This window comes from Balaenoptera ricei, chromosome 16 (genome assembly GCF_028023285.1).
Source record: "Balaenoptera ricei isolate mBalRic1 chromosome 16, mBalRic1.hap2, whole genome shotgun sequence".
Taxonomy (NCBI): domain Eukaryota; kingdom Metazoa; phylum Chordata; class Mammalia; order Artiodactyla; family Balaenopteridae; genus Balaenoptera; species Balaenoptera ricei.
In genome coordinates this window covers 120570374-120585110 of record NC_082654.1, presented here as the reverse complement: position 1 = coordinate 120585110, position 14737 = coordinate 120570374, and the positions used below count along the sequence as shown (strand labels likewise).

The window sequence follows — 14737 nt, the reverse complement described above, 5'->3', positions numbered from 1 at the left end:
TGTATAGCACATGGAACTATATTCAATATCTTGTAATAATTGTATAACGGAAAAGAATCTGAAACTGTACACCTGAAACTAACACAATATTGTAAATCAATTATAGTTTGATAAATAAAAAAAGAAATTGAAAGCATTAGATGAAATTTTGCAAATTTCTGTCAATGTTTTATATATCCTGGCCACCATGGTGAGCAAAATGACATTCAGAATAAGCAGAATTTGTCTGCAGATGCATTTCTTAAGAGATTTTGTTTTGTTTTGTTTTTTTGTGAACTAAGATTTAAGTGTCATATGATGTAATGTGTAATGAGCAGTTCCTCTGAAAACTGCACTTTGTTTATTCACAACCGCTTTAGACGTATTAGGTAAACACCCCTGAAAGCCAATGTAGAACGTGAGCAGATGGGAAAGCAGTTAGTCATTTGCTTACTGCTTGGTTTTGAAAGTGATGCCCTTGCTCACGTAAATGGTCAGTTTAATAAATTCAACTAAAGGCAAGAAAAGTGTGATTTGGGTGGGTAGGGGGAGTGTTATGTTAGATATAAACTGCATATTCAAAGAACGCAGTGGAACAGGCCTTAAATCATCTCCTGTGAAACAGGAAGACCTCCTTAGCAGAGTGTTTTCTAAAAATACAATTAGAAAAAAAATTTTTTTTTTAAAGTGAGTCAGGAAGTAGCCATTAACTCCTAGAAAGTGGTGACTTAGTGGGAGCAGGGGAGGCAGACTTGATCAGGAATAATATCTAGTAGTTGGGGTCCAGGTCACCACCCTGATATGACTCAGTCTGGGAACCCTTATTTTTTATTTAAAAAAAATTTTTTTAACATCTTTATTGGAGCTTAATTGGTTTACAATGGTGTGTTAGTTTCTGCTTTATAACAAAGTGAATCAGCTATACATATACATATATCCCCATATCTCCTCCCTCTTGTGTCTCCCTCCCACCCTCCCTATCCCACCCCTCCAGGTGGTCACAAAGCACGGAGCTGATCTCCCTGTGTTACACGGCTGCGTCCCACTAGATATCTATTTTACATTTGGTAGTGTATATATGTCCTGGGATCCTTTATTAAGTCAACCTTTCAGGAGGTGTTGTTTTAAGATGAACATGAGTGGAGACAGTACTATGGAAATAAAGGATATTAGAATTAGTTAGAGCCAAAATAAGATTTTTTGGGGGGCCGTGCCACATGGCTTGCAGGATCTTAGTTCCCTGACCAGGGGTTGAACCCGGGCCCACTGCAGTGAAAGCCCTAAACTCTGGAGTCCTAACCACTGGACCGCCAGGGAATTCCCCAAAATAAGATCTTTTTGTTTTGTTTTGTTTTGTTTTGGAAAACAGACATAAATGGCTCATTTATTAAATCTTTTACTTAGTAGAAGAACAAAATAACAGCACTAACAACAAAAATTTAGTCTTAGATTTTGCTTTGTGCATTAAACACTTATTGCAGTTTTGAAAATATATTTTAACATTTTAGTGCTTTCTATGGATCTTTAAAGTGATTTTCATTATACAATTAGTTAAACTTATTATGAACTGTAATAATTAGCTTTAACACAGATGCAATTTGTAAGAAACATTCATACCTAGTACCCATCAAAAATACGGAACGCTTCATGAATTTGCGTGTCATCCTTGCGCAGGGGCCATGCTAATCTTCTCTGTATCATTCCAATTTTAGTATATGTGCTGCCGAAGCGAGCGCCCAAAATAAGATCTTTAAGAAAATAATTGACACTAAAAACACAACATAGATACAGAAAAATGCACAAGTCGCAAATGTTATAAGATGAACACACCTGTATGACCAGCACCCATCTCAAGAAAGACAACAGTACCAGCACCCCTGAGGCCCCCTGATGTAACTGTAACCCCTCTGTCCTCACTTCTAACAGAATATACTCGCTTGCCTACTTTTGAACTCTATATCAGTGGAATCAGTCAGTATGTAAAAAAAGATGTTAAAAAAATAAAATTATCAAGCTCAATATGAATAAGAAGAAGCATTTTAAAATATGCCCATCTACCAGTTTGGTTTGAGGGAGGGTAGAGAGAAGAAGCACGAGAGATGACCACTTACCTCCCCATGGGTTTGCCGGTGATGCTGTTGTTGGGATCTGTAAGTGCTGGTAATTATGCCACACAAGCCACCAAACGAATTAACTTTTCAAGCTGGTGGATGAATCATTCACTTCATCCTTTCAGTCTGAAAAGGCAGCCTGCAGAAGCCCATTTGGTCTTAGCATGTGGATGGTAAAACCTGGCAAATTCCTGAGCTCTGAGCTAGTGTCACTCACAAAATGGGCTGTAAGAAGCTAATTAGGCAGGGGGGAAAGAGGGGGAGGGATAAAGTGGGAGATTGAGATTGACATATACACACTATTAAAATAGATAACTAATAGATAACTAATAAGGACCTACTGTATAGCACAGGGAATTCTACTCAGTACTCTGTAATGACTTATATGGGAAAAGAATCTAAAAAAGAGTGGATATATGTATAACTGATTCACTTTATTGTACACCTGAAACTAACACAACATTGTAAATCAACTATACTCCAATAAAAAAATTTTTTTAAGTAGTTAATTCAGTTTGATGGGTCCAATCAGAACATTGTTTCAAATACATGAAGTCCACGTGATTACAGAACTAAAAGGCCCCACGAAGGATGCAGGGCTAATAGCTGAGTAAAATAGGGATCTGTTAGCCAAAGCAGGAAAGGATGGCTACTGGGGAGAAACCCACAGTGTCTGCCATGATGTCATCGTCATGATTGCCATTACATAATCACAGTGACAGCAGACAGCCCAGCTCTTGGGGGCTGAAGTGGTAAAAACCCACAAAAGGATGTTCTCTGTTTATTTTCATGGGCGGGAAAGAACGCTGCCCCCAACTCCAGGGGGAATGTATGAGATTTTTAGGGCTGCTATAACAAAGTACAGAAGCCGGGTGGCTTCGAACAACAGAAACTTGTTGTCTCACAGTTTTCTGGAGGCTAGAAGTCCGAAATCGAGGTGTCATCAGGTCCATGCTCCCTCTGAAACCTGTCGCGGAGAATCCTTCCTCTCCTCCAGGCTGTCAATCCTTGTGTTCCTTGGTTCCTTGGCTTGCTCTGTAGCACATCAGTGCCTCACATGGCTTTCTCCCCTCATGTTCAGTATCTCTTCTCTTCTTCTAAGGACACCAGTCATATTGAACTAGCGGACCACCTTCCTCCAGTATGACCTTATCGTAACTTGACTAGTTGCATCTGCAATGACCCTATTTCCAATAAGGTCACATCCCGAGGTACTGGGAGTTAGGACTTCAGCAGGGGGATCATTGGAGGCATTTCCTCCTCACAGGCTTTGGGGGATGCAGAGCTAGAACTGGAAAATGGCCTTGTATAAATATTTTCTATTAATCTCTAGGCCATGAAATACCACTCAAAAGTTTATGAGGGGCATAATTAAGAGCAACAGGGAAGCTGGTAAAACTTAAAACTCTAGAGCTGGGTATGAATCCAGTTTTGCTGTTACTGGTAATGTAATTAGTTTCCCCTCTGTAAAATAAGAAGAGCAGTGACTGCAAACGAGTATTAAAAGAGGCAATTTATGTAAAGTGCTGAGCTCCACATTGGCCCGTACTAGGCTCTCAACGCTGAGAGCAGACTGATGCCTCAGTTTTCTCAGCGAGTTAAAAGGTAGGGGGCATATTTTCATGCAAGACATTGCTAGCAATTTTGAATAGATGGGACTTTGTTTCTTATCAGATTTTTCTTTTCAAAATCTCTCTTCATCCTATCATTTTGGGGATGCTTAATTTCTTCCCCCCCATCTACATATGTAACACTCTTATATTTTCTTTTGCCATATTTTTCCAACTTCAAACTTATCTCCAACACATGAATTAGAAAGTCTATTAGCTTGATATTACTGTGGTTTCTGCAGGTCCTATAGAACTGAAGCCAATCTGATAGGCAATAAGTCAGGTCCCCAAGGTTGGAGTTAAGCAAGGACAAAGATTACTACTACAGAAAATTTCAGCATGTGTTTGGAAAAAAAAAAGACCAGAGCAAAATTTTCAATCTGAAGTGCGCATTGAATCCATGATATAGTTTAGAAATCTAATTTTAACAGCTGCCATTTATTGAGCAGTTACTATGTACCAAAGGTAATTCTAAAGATTGTATATATTTTAGTTCATTTACTTTTTACAGCAACTGCATGAATTAGGTAGTGTTATTAGCTGCATTTTACAGATCAGGAAACTGGAGCAGAGAGAGGTTATAGAACATGTCCAGGGTCACACAGCTGGTGGAGTTGTAATTGAAGGCAGTCTGACTTTAGGGCCCATGTGAATAGCTACTATGCTATTCTAGCATTTAAGCAGGAAAGCTCATGGTGAGTCTGTTGGGATCTGGGCACCCAAGCTGGGTTTGTGCCTTGCTCACCTGTCTGCAGTGTGATTCCTCAATGTTAGTTAACCTCTTCTAGACAGAAGTTTACATGCCATCCATGTTGAACTTCATGGTGTTTGGCTCAAGTTCCTTCTCTCTTTCAGAGCATGCTAGCTGTGTGGTTGCAGGTTACATTCTAAATTGTCCCTGTGAGAAAGTGTGCTGGCTTTCCATGGCCTGGGAGGTAAATGAGCAGAGCCAATAATCAGCATCAGTAAGGTCAGACGTGGTAGTTACAAGTGAACTAGAGCTCAGTGTAGCCAATGGAATCATCCAGTCATCCACAGTTAATGCCAATGAACGAGTACATCCCATAGACATCTGTGTCTACTACGTGCCAGTTATCATGCCGGGTAGGGGGCTATATGGGTAAACAAGACATAGTTTCTGAAATATAGGAGCTCATGGTTCATGGGAGAGGCAGCTAGAGAAGTAAGTCAGCAAAGAAAGCACAAGGAAATGATGGCCTTAGAAGTTGGGATAAAATACCACAGAAGTACAGAGGTTGAAGAGGAAGGCAAGAAAACAAACAAACTTTTCAGCTGTGCCTGGCACAGTGCAGATGTGTCTACCAGGCAGAGAAGAGAATGGTGTGTTTCTCAGTTGGTATCCCTGAACCTTGTCTCAGAATCATGCAAGATACTTATTAAAGAAGCAAATTCCTAGGTCCCACTGCAGACTTTTGAATCCAAATCCTTGGGGTTGTGGTCCAAGAATCACCATTTTAAAGGAGGCTAAAATTTGCTATCTGCAGTGTCATGCTGCATGAAATCGAGGGTTCTGACAGTGGCTGTTCTCTGCAGGTTTGGGATTGGGAAGTAGAGTGTTTTGAACAGAGAGTACAGAGGGAATGGCAAGAAATGACACATCAAGGGTGGATTGAGGGCTTCCCTTGTGGTGCAGTGGTTAAGAATCCGCCTGCCAATGCAGGGGACACGGGTTCAAGCCCTGGTCCGGGAAGATCCCACATGCCGCGGAGCAACTAAGCCCGCGAGCCACAACTGCTGAAGCCTGTGTGCCTAGAGCCCGTGCTCCGCAGCAGGAGAGGCCACCGCAATGAGAAATCCGCGCACTGCAACCAAGAGTAGCCCTCGCTCGCTGCAACTAGAGAAAGCCAGCGCGCAGCAGCGAAGACCCAATGCAGACATAAATAAATAAATACAAATTTTTTTTTTAAAAAGGGTAGATTGAGGCCAGATTTTGAAAATTCTTAAGTAAGGATGTTGGACTTTACCTTGCAAGCAATGGGGCCCCAGGGAAGATGCTGAAGCAAGGGTATGACATCGATTTGGAATGGATGAGAGGAGAAAAGCTAGGAAACATGATTAGCACACTCTTAGGATAGCCTGCTGATAGGGTGACCAGCCAAAGTAGGCCCAGTGGAGTGTTTCCTTTTAAAGATAATATAAGCATGTTGCAGAAAACAGAAGGGAGATGAAATTATCCCATGATTTACCAGCATATTAGGTGTCTTGCACATAGTCAATGATTGATAAATATTTGCAGGATGAATAACTAACGATTTAGTCAGTGCCATCGTGTGCCAGCCCTGTGCTGAATGTTTTACACAAATTACCTTATTTAATCCTCAGGACAACATGGTGAGATACCTATTACATTTTACAGATGAGAAAAACTTAGTCTTAGAGAACTTAAGCAACTCACCCAAGGTCACAAAGCTAATAAGCAGCAAAGCCAAGTTGCAAACACAGACAATCTGATGCCAGAGTTCATGCACTTAACCATTAGGCACACTGCCCTGCCAGGAGCAAGGGCATTTCCTCATGGTGTCTTCTTATGTGCATATATTTTACATATTTATCATCATTATGTATAAAATTTTATATCTTATTATACCCAAAGCATTCTGCCATGTTATAAAGTGTTTTCATCAATCTGGTTTTTTTTTTTTTTTTTCTGAGCACCTTAACACACCAACTTTTTTTTTTTTTTTTTAACTTTGGGTTTATTTATTTATTTATGGCTGTGTTGGGTCTTCGTTTCTGTGCGAGGGCTTTCTCTAGTTGCGACAAGTGGGGGCCATTCTTCATCGCGGTGCGCGGGCCTCTCATTATCGCGGCCTCTCTTGTTGCGTAGCACAGGCTTCAGACGCGCAGGCTCAGTAGTTGTGGTTCACGGGCTTAGTTGCTCCGCGGCATGTGGGATCTTCCCAGACCAGGGCTCGAACCCGTGTCCCCTGCATTGGCAGGCAGATTCTCAACCACTGCGCCACCAGGGAAGCCCATCAATCTGGTTTTTAATGGGTGTATAATCATCCAGTGAATGGAAATAGATTACCAATTTTACTCACTATCTTCATTGTTGGTATTTTGGTCTTTCCTCAGTTTTCACTTACTAAGGAAAACATAATATAGCAACAAACATGTTCATGCATATAATCTTTTCCATATATAGAGTTATTCCCATAGACTAGATTTCTAGAAACAGAATTGCCACCAGATCGAAGGCCTCATTGCAACCGTGAGCGCTTGATTCACATTTTGCCAAATGTCGAGTTGGAAATGTTTTAGCAGTTCCCGTAGTCACTGTGCATCATATGGCCCCATGCAGAGGATGAGATTATCAATTTCAGCCCACCTTCTTTGCATTAAGCATCATTTTTAAAAAATCCCTCTTATTTAAAATGTTTAAAAGAATATATTATGTGTAATCTGCATTCGTTTGATTACTAGTAGGGTTGCCTATTTTCCCATATCCATGATGAATTACATTTCCTCTTTTGGGAATTATCTGCTGTGCATTTCACCTGTTTATCTTCTGGAGAATTTTTTAGAGCCAGTTCCCAGGTAGACTATCCAGATTTGGGGAAGATATTGGGGTGAGAGGATGAGGGAGAGTGGAAAGACAGGATTTGAGAAAATCTTCATCACTGATTGCTAAAATGGCCAAACACCTCAAGATCAGAATCAGCCTATCAATAACTGGGAAGATGAAAAAATAACCCCTCTTTCCTTAGATACAAATTGTGCTGCACGAATTAAACAATTGGTACATAGAAAAAGTTAAACTCAGAGTGTTAACTTTCTTCTAAAGAAAGACAACGTGGACGAGTGTGTGCAGGATTCCCACTGAAAGGCCTAAAGTATAGAACTGATACACTTAATTATTCCACAATTTTAGAGAACAAAGCCTAATCAGTATTTCCCCAAAGTGATCTGCCTACCACAGGTGTGCTGATTTAGGCGGTACCTGAATGAATACTGTTTAACAGTTATCTACTTGTTTTAACATGTATTAGGAAAAATATAACCTGCTTATCAATCTGTGTGATTTCACAGATATGATTGCAAAGAATGGCACAAAGTTAAAAAAAAAAAAAGCATGAATCAATTGAAAGAAGCAAATAATCGTACAGGTGATGATACTTGGTTAGAACAAAAAGCACAAGGTTGGCATGCTAGTAATTAAAGTTGTGGAAACACAGCTTTACATCACCATCATTGATACACATTCTGAGTGCCCATTATATACCAGATGCTGTGCTTGGGGCCAAGGATACAGAGATAAAGGAATGTGCTTCTTCTTCTAAGAGTTCACAGTCAAGGCAAGAGAAGACATGTAAACTGGTAAATGTGGGAAGTCTGTACTGTTGGGAAGGCAGGGTATACACAAAACAGCCAGAAAATGATAGACAACAGTGGTGAGTTAGAATGAGACCAACAGCAGAGGCTACATATTGTCATATTACAAATATCTTTCTGCTTGTTTCCTTTCACAATGTTCTTGCCTGGCAAGTTGAAACCAAAATTTTCCTTCCTTCCTTCTTTCTCTCCTTCCATTTTTTTTTTCTTCTTATCCTCATTCTCTCAGACTACCCCTCTAGTTCCAGGTTTGTTTTACGTGCCACCAAATTGCTTGCCCAATAAACGAGGCACCCAGGATATCCAGGTGTGTGCCACAGGGCATTCGAGAGAGAAATTATGTGTATGCACCTGGTACGACAGCCTCAACTGGTAAATCAAGTCTCTGTTCTTCTCACCCTGATGATTTCCTTTTTAAGATTCATCTTGGAGGAAGTTGTGTAACATTATTTTCCACTCAGCTTTGCATAACCGCTGGCCACCTTGAGGACTGTGAGTCCTGCTGGCTGTGGGGATGGGGGAAGGGGAAATATTCCTGGGTGATGGTTCACCAGTTATAATCGATAACGTGACCTTGAAAGGATTATAGTGACCTTTAGAGGGCCAGTGAGATGTGTTTTTAGCTGCTTCCCTGAATAGGTGTGGGCACCTGCTATGAGCAAGCTGTCATGTAAAGTATTCTGGGAATGAAATAGAGGCACAAAAGTCTCTGTCCTCAAGGACCATACAAAGAGGCTGGCTGGAGAAATAATTATATATATATATGAATAATAGCACTAATTAAGGGAGCATGTGATAAATGCACGGGACATATACAGAAGAAAGATCATTTCTGATATAGGAGATCTGGGGAGAACAGAGGTTTGAGCTTTTCCTAATCTCTATTCTGATTGACTGAACAAATCAACAAATGGGCCTTGGGGGAATCTTTGGATGAGATTTCAATAGACACAGAGAGAAAATGAGGGCATATGATTAGAAGTGGGTAGACAGAGTGGGGAAGGAAGAAACCAAGATGTGAAGAGTGGAAAGCACATGATTTATTTGGGAGACAAGAAGTACTTGGGTACATGAGCAGACCAGGCTATGGTGGAAGTTTATTTAGGGGACTTGTGGGTGGAAAGCCTGGAAGGTAGATTAAAGGACCCATCTCAAGGGTGATGGGGAGCCATTGGCTTTTTGTAGGAATTGTAAGAGTGATATTACATTTGTTCTTTGGGAACATTATAGTGACAGCTGTTCAGAGCAGGGTTGGGAGAGGAAGAAACTAGAGATAGGAAACCAGTTGGGCAGCTATTGCCATAGCCAGTTAAGAGCTAATGAGGGCCAGATGAGGGCTGTGGTGATGAGAATGAGAGAGAGGCAAAGGATGCAAGAGGCATTTTGGAAATAAAATTACCATATCCTGGCAACTGGTTGGATCTAGAGGGTCAAAGAGAGAATTGGAGGATGGCCTTAATGTGGAGGCTGGAGGAAAGTAGAAGTGCCACTAATTGAGGTAGAATTGCTGGTTTCTGAGGAATGTTTGGGAGTCTCCTTCATCTATGCATGGGTTTAAGCAAAAGAGGGCCTGTTTTTGATGGAACCATTCATCACTGGCTGTGCCTGGAGGAACAGGGGTGCTAATGGTTAACAGAAGACACAACTGCAATTTTCTGATGATGAGAAGAAACTCATAGACAGTAGGAAGGAGGACTTGGAAGTGCTTAAAACACTACTAGGTATCATTCTTGTGACCTGAGAAATGAGTATCTTCAACACTTTTACCCCTGTGCTTGCCAACTCTGTGCCCAGAGCCCTGTGATTTCAGATTCTCCTCTTTGAGCTGTTCACCAAGGCCACAGTCAAAATTGAGCAGTCCTAGTGCCCCTTGTCTCAGGGCCCTGATCTCTGTTAGGTGGTAGTTATCCAGGAATTCATTCATTCATTCAAAAAATAGTGAGTGTGTTCCATGGCCAGGCACTGCTCTAGACATGTCATTGCTAAGATTGTAGCAGCAAACAAAACAGACAAAATCCTTGCCCTTATGGACCAGCATTTTAGTGGGGGAAGAAGATCATGAGTAAAACAAATAAGCAAAAGATGTGTTAGACAGTGGTAAGTGCTATGGAGAAAGATAAAGCAAGAAAGGAGGCTAGGAATTGTTGGGTGGGGAAACTGCTATTTCACATAAGGTGGTTATGCCAGCCTCACTGACAAAATGACATTTGAGTAAAGACTTGTAGGAGAGGAGAGGGTGAGCCATGGTATACCCAGAGAAGAACATTCTAGTTGGAGGGAACAGCAAATACAAAACCCCTGAGTTAGATGCATGCCTGAAGTGTTTGAACAATTGTAAGGAGGCCAGCAGGGATGGAGCAGAATGAGGGAGAAGTGGAAAGTAATGAACAGCCATGTTTGAAAGGACAGCCCATCCTTGCTCACTACATCTTAGCTGGGATCTTCTGCAGATGATGCCTGAATCATATAGAGTGGCCCTAAAAATGGGAATTTTAGTCACTGGGAAGGAGATGTATTTGGCCAACTTTTACATGTGGGTGGAGCTTGCTCTGCAAAGAACCAAGTCAATGTCTGGGCACAGGAAGGAAGAAAGAGGTTTTTGGTCAGAAAACACCAAAGCTTTTGTTCCATTTGGTAGAGGTGACACCAGTGATGGAGTTCCCCCTGCCCCCCTTCCTTGTACCGTTATGGGTGGCAGGAGGCCTGGGCTCTTCTTAGCAGTCTTGGCAAAGTTGATACACATCAGTATTACACAAAATGGATAGATTCTAAAAAGATAAGAATAAATTATTCTAAAAAAGTATCTTTTTGTTTGACTCTTTGCATTAGAAGTTGTGTTTAGTTTATAGTTCAAATTTTTAAAAAATATACCAAACTGCAAGGTGGGGCTGGGAAGAAGAAAACCACGCAAGCCAAAGTCCCTCAAATTCTATACTTAAATTCCATCTCCATGGCAGCCGGCAGCCTCTGACTATGTCCAGCCGTCACAAGTTCTAAAGAATAGCTTTGGAGATATAATTCTTCACTTATCTAAAAGCTGCATTTACTTAATGAAGAGGTTTATTATATCTCCCCCAGAGCTATTGACCATCAAATTGAGGAGGGGGTTGTTTTCCTTTATTTCTCTGAATTGGGCAACTCACTGGTTTCATTTTGGCTGGGAGCCAAAACTCTTGCAAGGGCAAAGACAAACACAGGAAGGGGGAGGGGTGGAATAGGACAGAAGGCCTTGCCCATGGTGGAGTCATATGAACTTGTACATCAAAAGAGCAGTCCTAGCTTTAAAAGACTGTGGCACTATTCATGAACCCGGTGACTGCCCAAGAAGGAACAGAACTGCTTGTTGTCACCAAAGATAAAAAGCTGCAGCTGGCTCCTCCACCCCACCCCCCAGTACAGCTTAGATCCCCACTATACGGAAGGTGGAGGCTTTGACTCCACTTGGGCTCATTAATTGCTGATAAATGGCAGACCCATAAAACAGGACAGACAAAAGGAAGTTGGCAAAGAGGGACACTATAATTTCCTTTGGGAGAATGCTCTCAGACCTCCTGTCATTCTCTTCATTTTATATCATTTGCTTGGTGATAAGATGTCCTTGCCTTTCACCTTAATGCAAATGAATTTAATCAGATAATATTAGTCCTCAAACAGATTCCAGAGTCTCTACTCCAGCAATTCCCAAAGTGTGTCTACCCCCTGGAATCCTAATTCCATATGTGTCAATAGGCCTCATGTGGAGAAAAAAGGCAGAGGCTCCTTAATCAAAAGAATGTTGAAAATACTGCATTTAAACAATATTGAACCAGTTTTATTTACTGCAAGACTCCCTAGAACTTGTAATATTCCTCAAGAGCAAGTAAGAGATATTGTATCCATTTCCCACGCTTGGGTCACCCAACCCATTTTCATGGAAAGCCCAGAGAGGTTACAAGATTTACCTATGGTCAGAACTAGAACCAGAAGCCAGATAACTTGACCCCTCCAGCTCTTTTCATTTGCCTAGAAAAATACAGAGCATAAAAAACTGAAAACAGAGGTATTCGTGAACTATTATGGCAAAGGAAAAAGTAAATGTCAGATCAAAATGTGGGGAAGTCAGTCTTGAATCAGTCTGTAAGTGAAAGATGCCAAAGGCAGAGTGTGAGGAAAAGACCAGAAGCCAAGGATCAGGGGCAAGTAAGGCTACAGAAGGCAAGGATTGTTCATTTACTCCACAAATCCGTACTGAATGTCTATAATATGGCAGGCATCATTCCAGGCGTTGGGGATGCAGAGGTGAACAAAGGCATATCTGTTAACGGCTGCTCCGGAGGCATGCTCACTTGGTGCTCTACCTTAAATGTGCTTCTAATGCACCTCCTGTCCCCCTTAGGTAGCCTTTCCCTTCACACTGGATAAGGTCTAGGTTCTGCAGGGTGCAAATGAGCAGCTTCTTGCAAGTCCAACTTGCAATAACCAGGCAAAAGAGACAGACAAGTCTATGGTTTGGAACATCTTTTTGATGCTTTGATTATTACAGTGAAGGCAGAACAGGAAAGGGTTGGATGATCCTTCCGGGCTCGGCTAACATGGATTCAGCTGGGCATGAAGTATGTGCTTCTGTGAGGCTGAGAGCCAGTGGCAGGGAGCCCTAGGATGAGGAAGGCAGGCATGGAGAAGAATCTTCGCTATTTTCTCCTATGTTTCAGTAAATCTGAGAGGCAAGGAAATGACATGACCCCCCTTATAGGTACCTTCAATGATGAAGACTCTCTCAAGGTACAAATCAGGATTCATAAGGTCAGTGAGTTGAGAGCTTATGAAATCCCTGAAACAAAGAGCCCCCTAAGGGGGCTAAGGTACTCCAAGGCCAAGCATGGTGGGTTCATCTTGATCATCTCCAGGTTTGAGACACTTTAGATAATGCTTCCAGACCACAGATTTGGCTTGGTTGTCAGGAGCTCCTTTCCATCAAAGGACATTTTATTGAACTGGCTGGAATTTTTAAAAAAGAAGTACAATGAGGAAGAAAAATGTGGCCTTGGGATTTTCTCGGCACAAAAAGACTTGGGTGGACATACCTGAACATTTATTTCTCCCATCAGTGGATGGTGAGGGGCAGGACTTGGTATAGGGTTATATCTTAGATTCTCCCAGGCTTTTTTGGCCACTGGAGACACAAAAATAGCCAACAGTTCCAAGGGTTGCAAATTCAACTGTCTACAGAGGCCAAGTAGATAACGTACATGCAGTAAGTGTAACACAGAAGAGAGAGGTGGGGGCTATGTCACACTAGGGAGCAAATGCCTTGTCCAAAGGAGGGCAGCTGCCGTTCATCGCTAGCTGATTGTTAGCAACGTGAGTGTGGGGTTGCTTCTGAGGTTTCAGGAGAAGCTAGAGATCATGATTTGTGTGTGTGTGAAATTTTCTACTTTTTAATGGTTGAAAACCCAATTCAAATTTAAAGCAGCATGTGAGACAACATTGTGCTGCAAAACTGACCACATCCCGAGGCTAGAGGCAGCTCCTGGGCCATCACTTTGTACCCATACCCCTGCTGCTAACTCCACTGTGTACTCCTTGAGCAAAGGAAATGTGTCTTCTTCATCTCTGCTGGGCAAAAGCCAAGTGTTTGGGATGACGCTGGAGCATCGACCGTAAAGGCAATAGGCAGGGAGTGAGGCACATGGCAAAGCTGAGGGCAGTCCCTGGAGCAAAGTGGGAGAGGCAGCAGAATCTCTGCTTTGGGCTGGGAGCTGGCAAGGCTGACTGGCTGTGGGTGGCCGAGTCTGACGGTCAGAGTTTCCTATGGCCAGGCTGCCTGGTGTCAGAGGTGCATTTAAAGGGCCAGGCATGCACCTAACTGCTAAGACTTAAGGATGTGTTACACTATGGTGATCAAGGCTGAGGCCAAAGTAGTTTCTGCCTTCACATTCTGCAGGCTCTTTTCACAAAACTACTCAGGCTCTTTCCTATGCCCTCTATCTGTATTGTCCTCCTGTTCTAATCCAGAACTAGGAACCAAGAACTTTTCTCCCCTAGAATTTGTTTATTTGAAAAGTGTTACGACATACAGACATGGCATTGTATTTATATTTATCAATCTTTGTTCTTTATATGAAAGAATAAAATTAGATAAATACAAAATTTGGTAAAAAATATCTATGATAAAACCCATAGAACTGTACAACACAAGATATAAACCCTAAAGCATAAATTTTAGTTAATAATAATAATCCATCGATATTGACTCATCAATTATAACAAATATACTGCACTAGTACGAGATATTAATAACACAGAAAACTATAAATGGGGGGGAAAGGCCAATATGGGGATTCTATACTAGCTGTTCAATTTTCTGTAAACCTAAAACTATTCTAAAAAATAAAGGCTATTAATTTAAAAAAGAAAACAAACTTGACTGCGGTGTTGAAAGAAAAAGCATAGAGAACATTTTTTCAATGAATCATAATTTGTTTGGATAGTTAAAACATAAATTTTATAATTTAATACAATACTTGCTTTCTCAGTTTTATCATTTATCTAGTAATGATGCTAATAGCAAATTATTTTCCTTGTTTTTTTTGAAGAACTCAGCTTGTTCAATAATTGTGTATTTTGCCTAATTTTCTCAAATATCTCTGTCTCTGAGTTCTAATTAGAATTACTAAGAGAGAGTCTGCAGGTTTGGTGCTCACT

At 41.3% G+C, this 14737-nt stretch overlaps 1 non-coding gene across 1 annotated transcript; it reads right to left on the bottom strand.

Annotated features, from left to right (window-relative positions):
- Positions 1 to 1608: 1608 nt before the first annotated feature.
- LOC132351336 (U6 spliceosomal RNA) lies at positions 1609 to 1715 on the bottom strand. Its single transcript, XR_009498275.1, has one exon. It is a non-coding gene; the product is annotated as a U6 spliceosomal RNA (small nuclear RNA).
- Positions 1716 to 14737: the final 13022 nt, after the last annotated feature.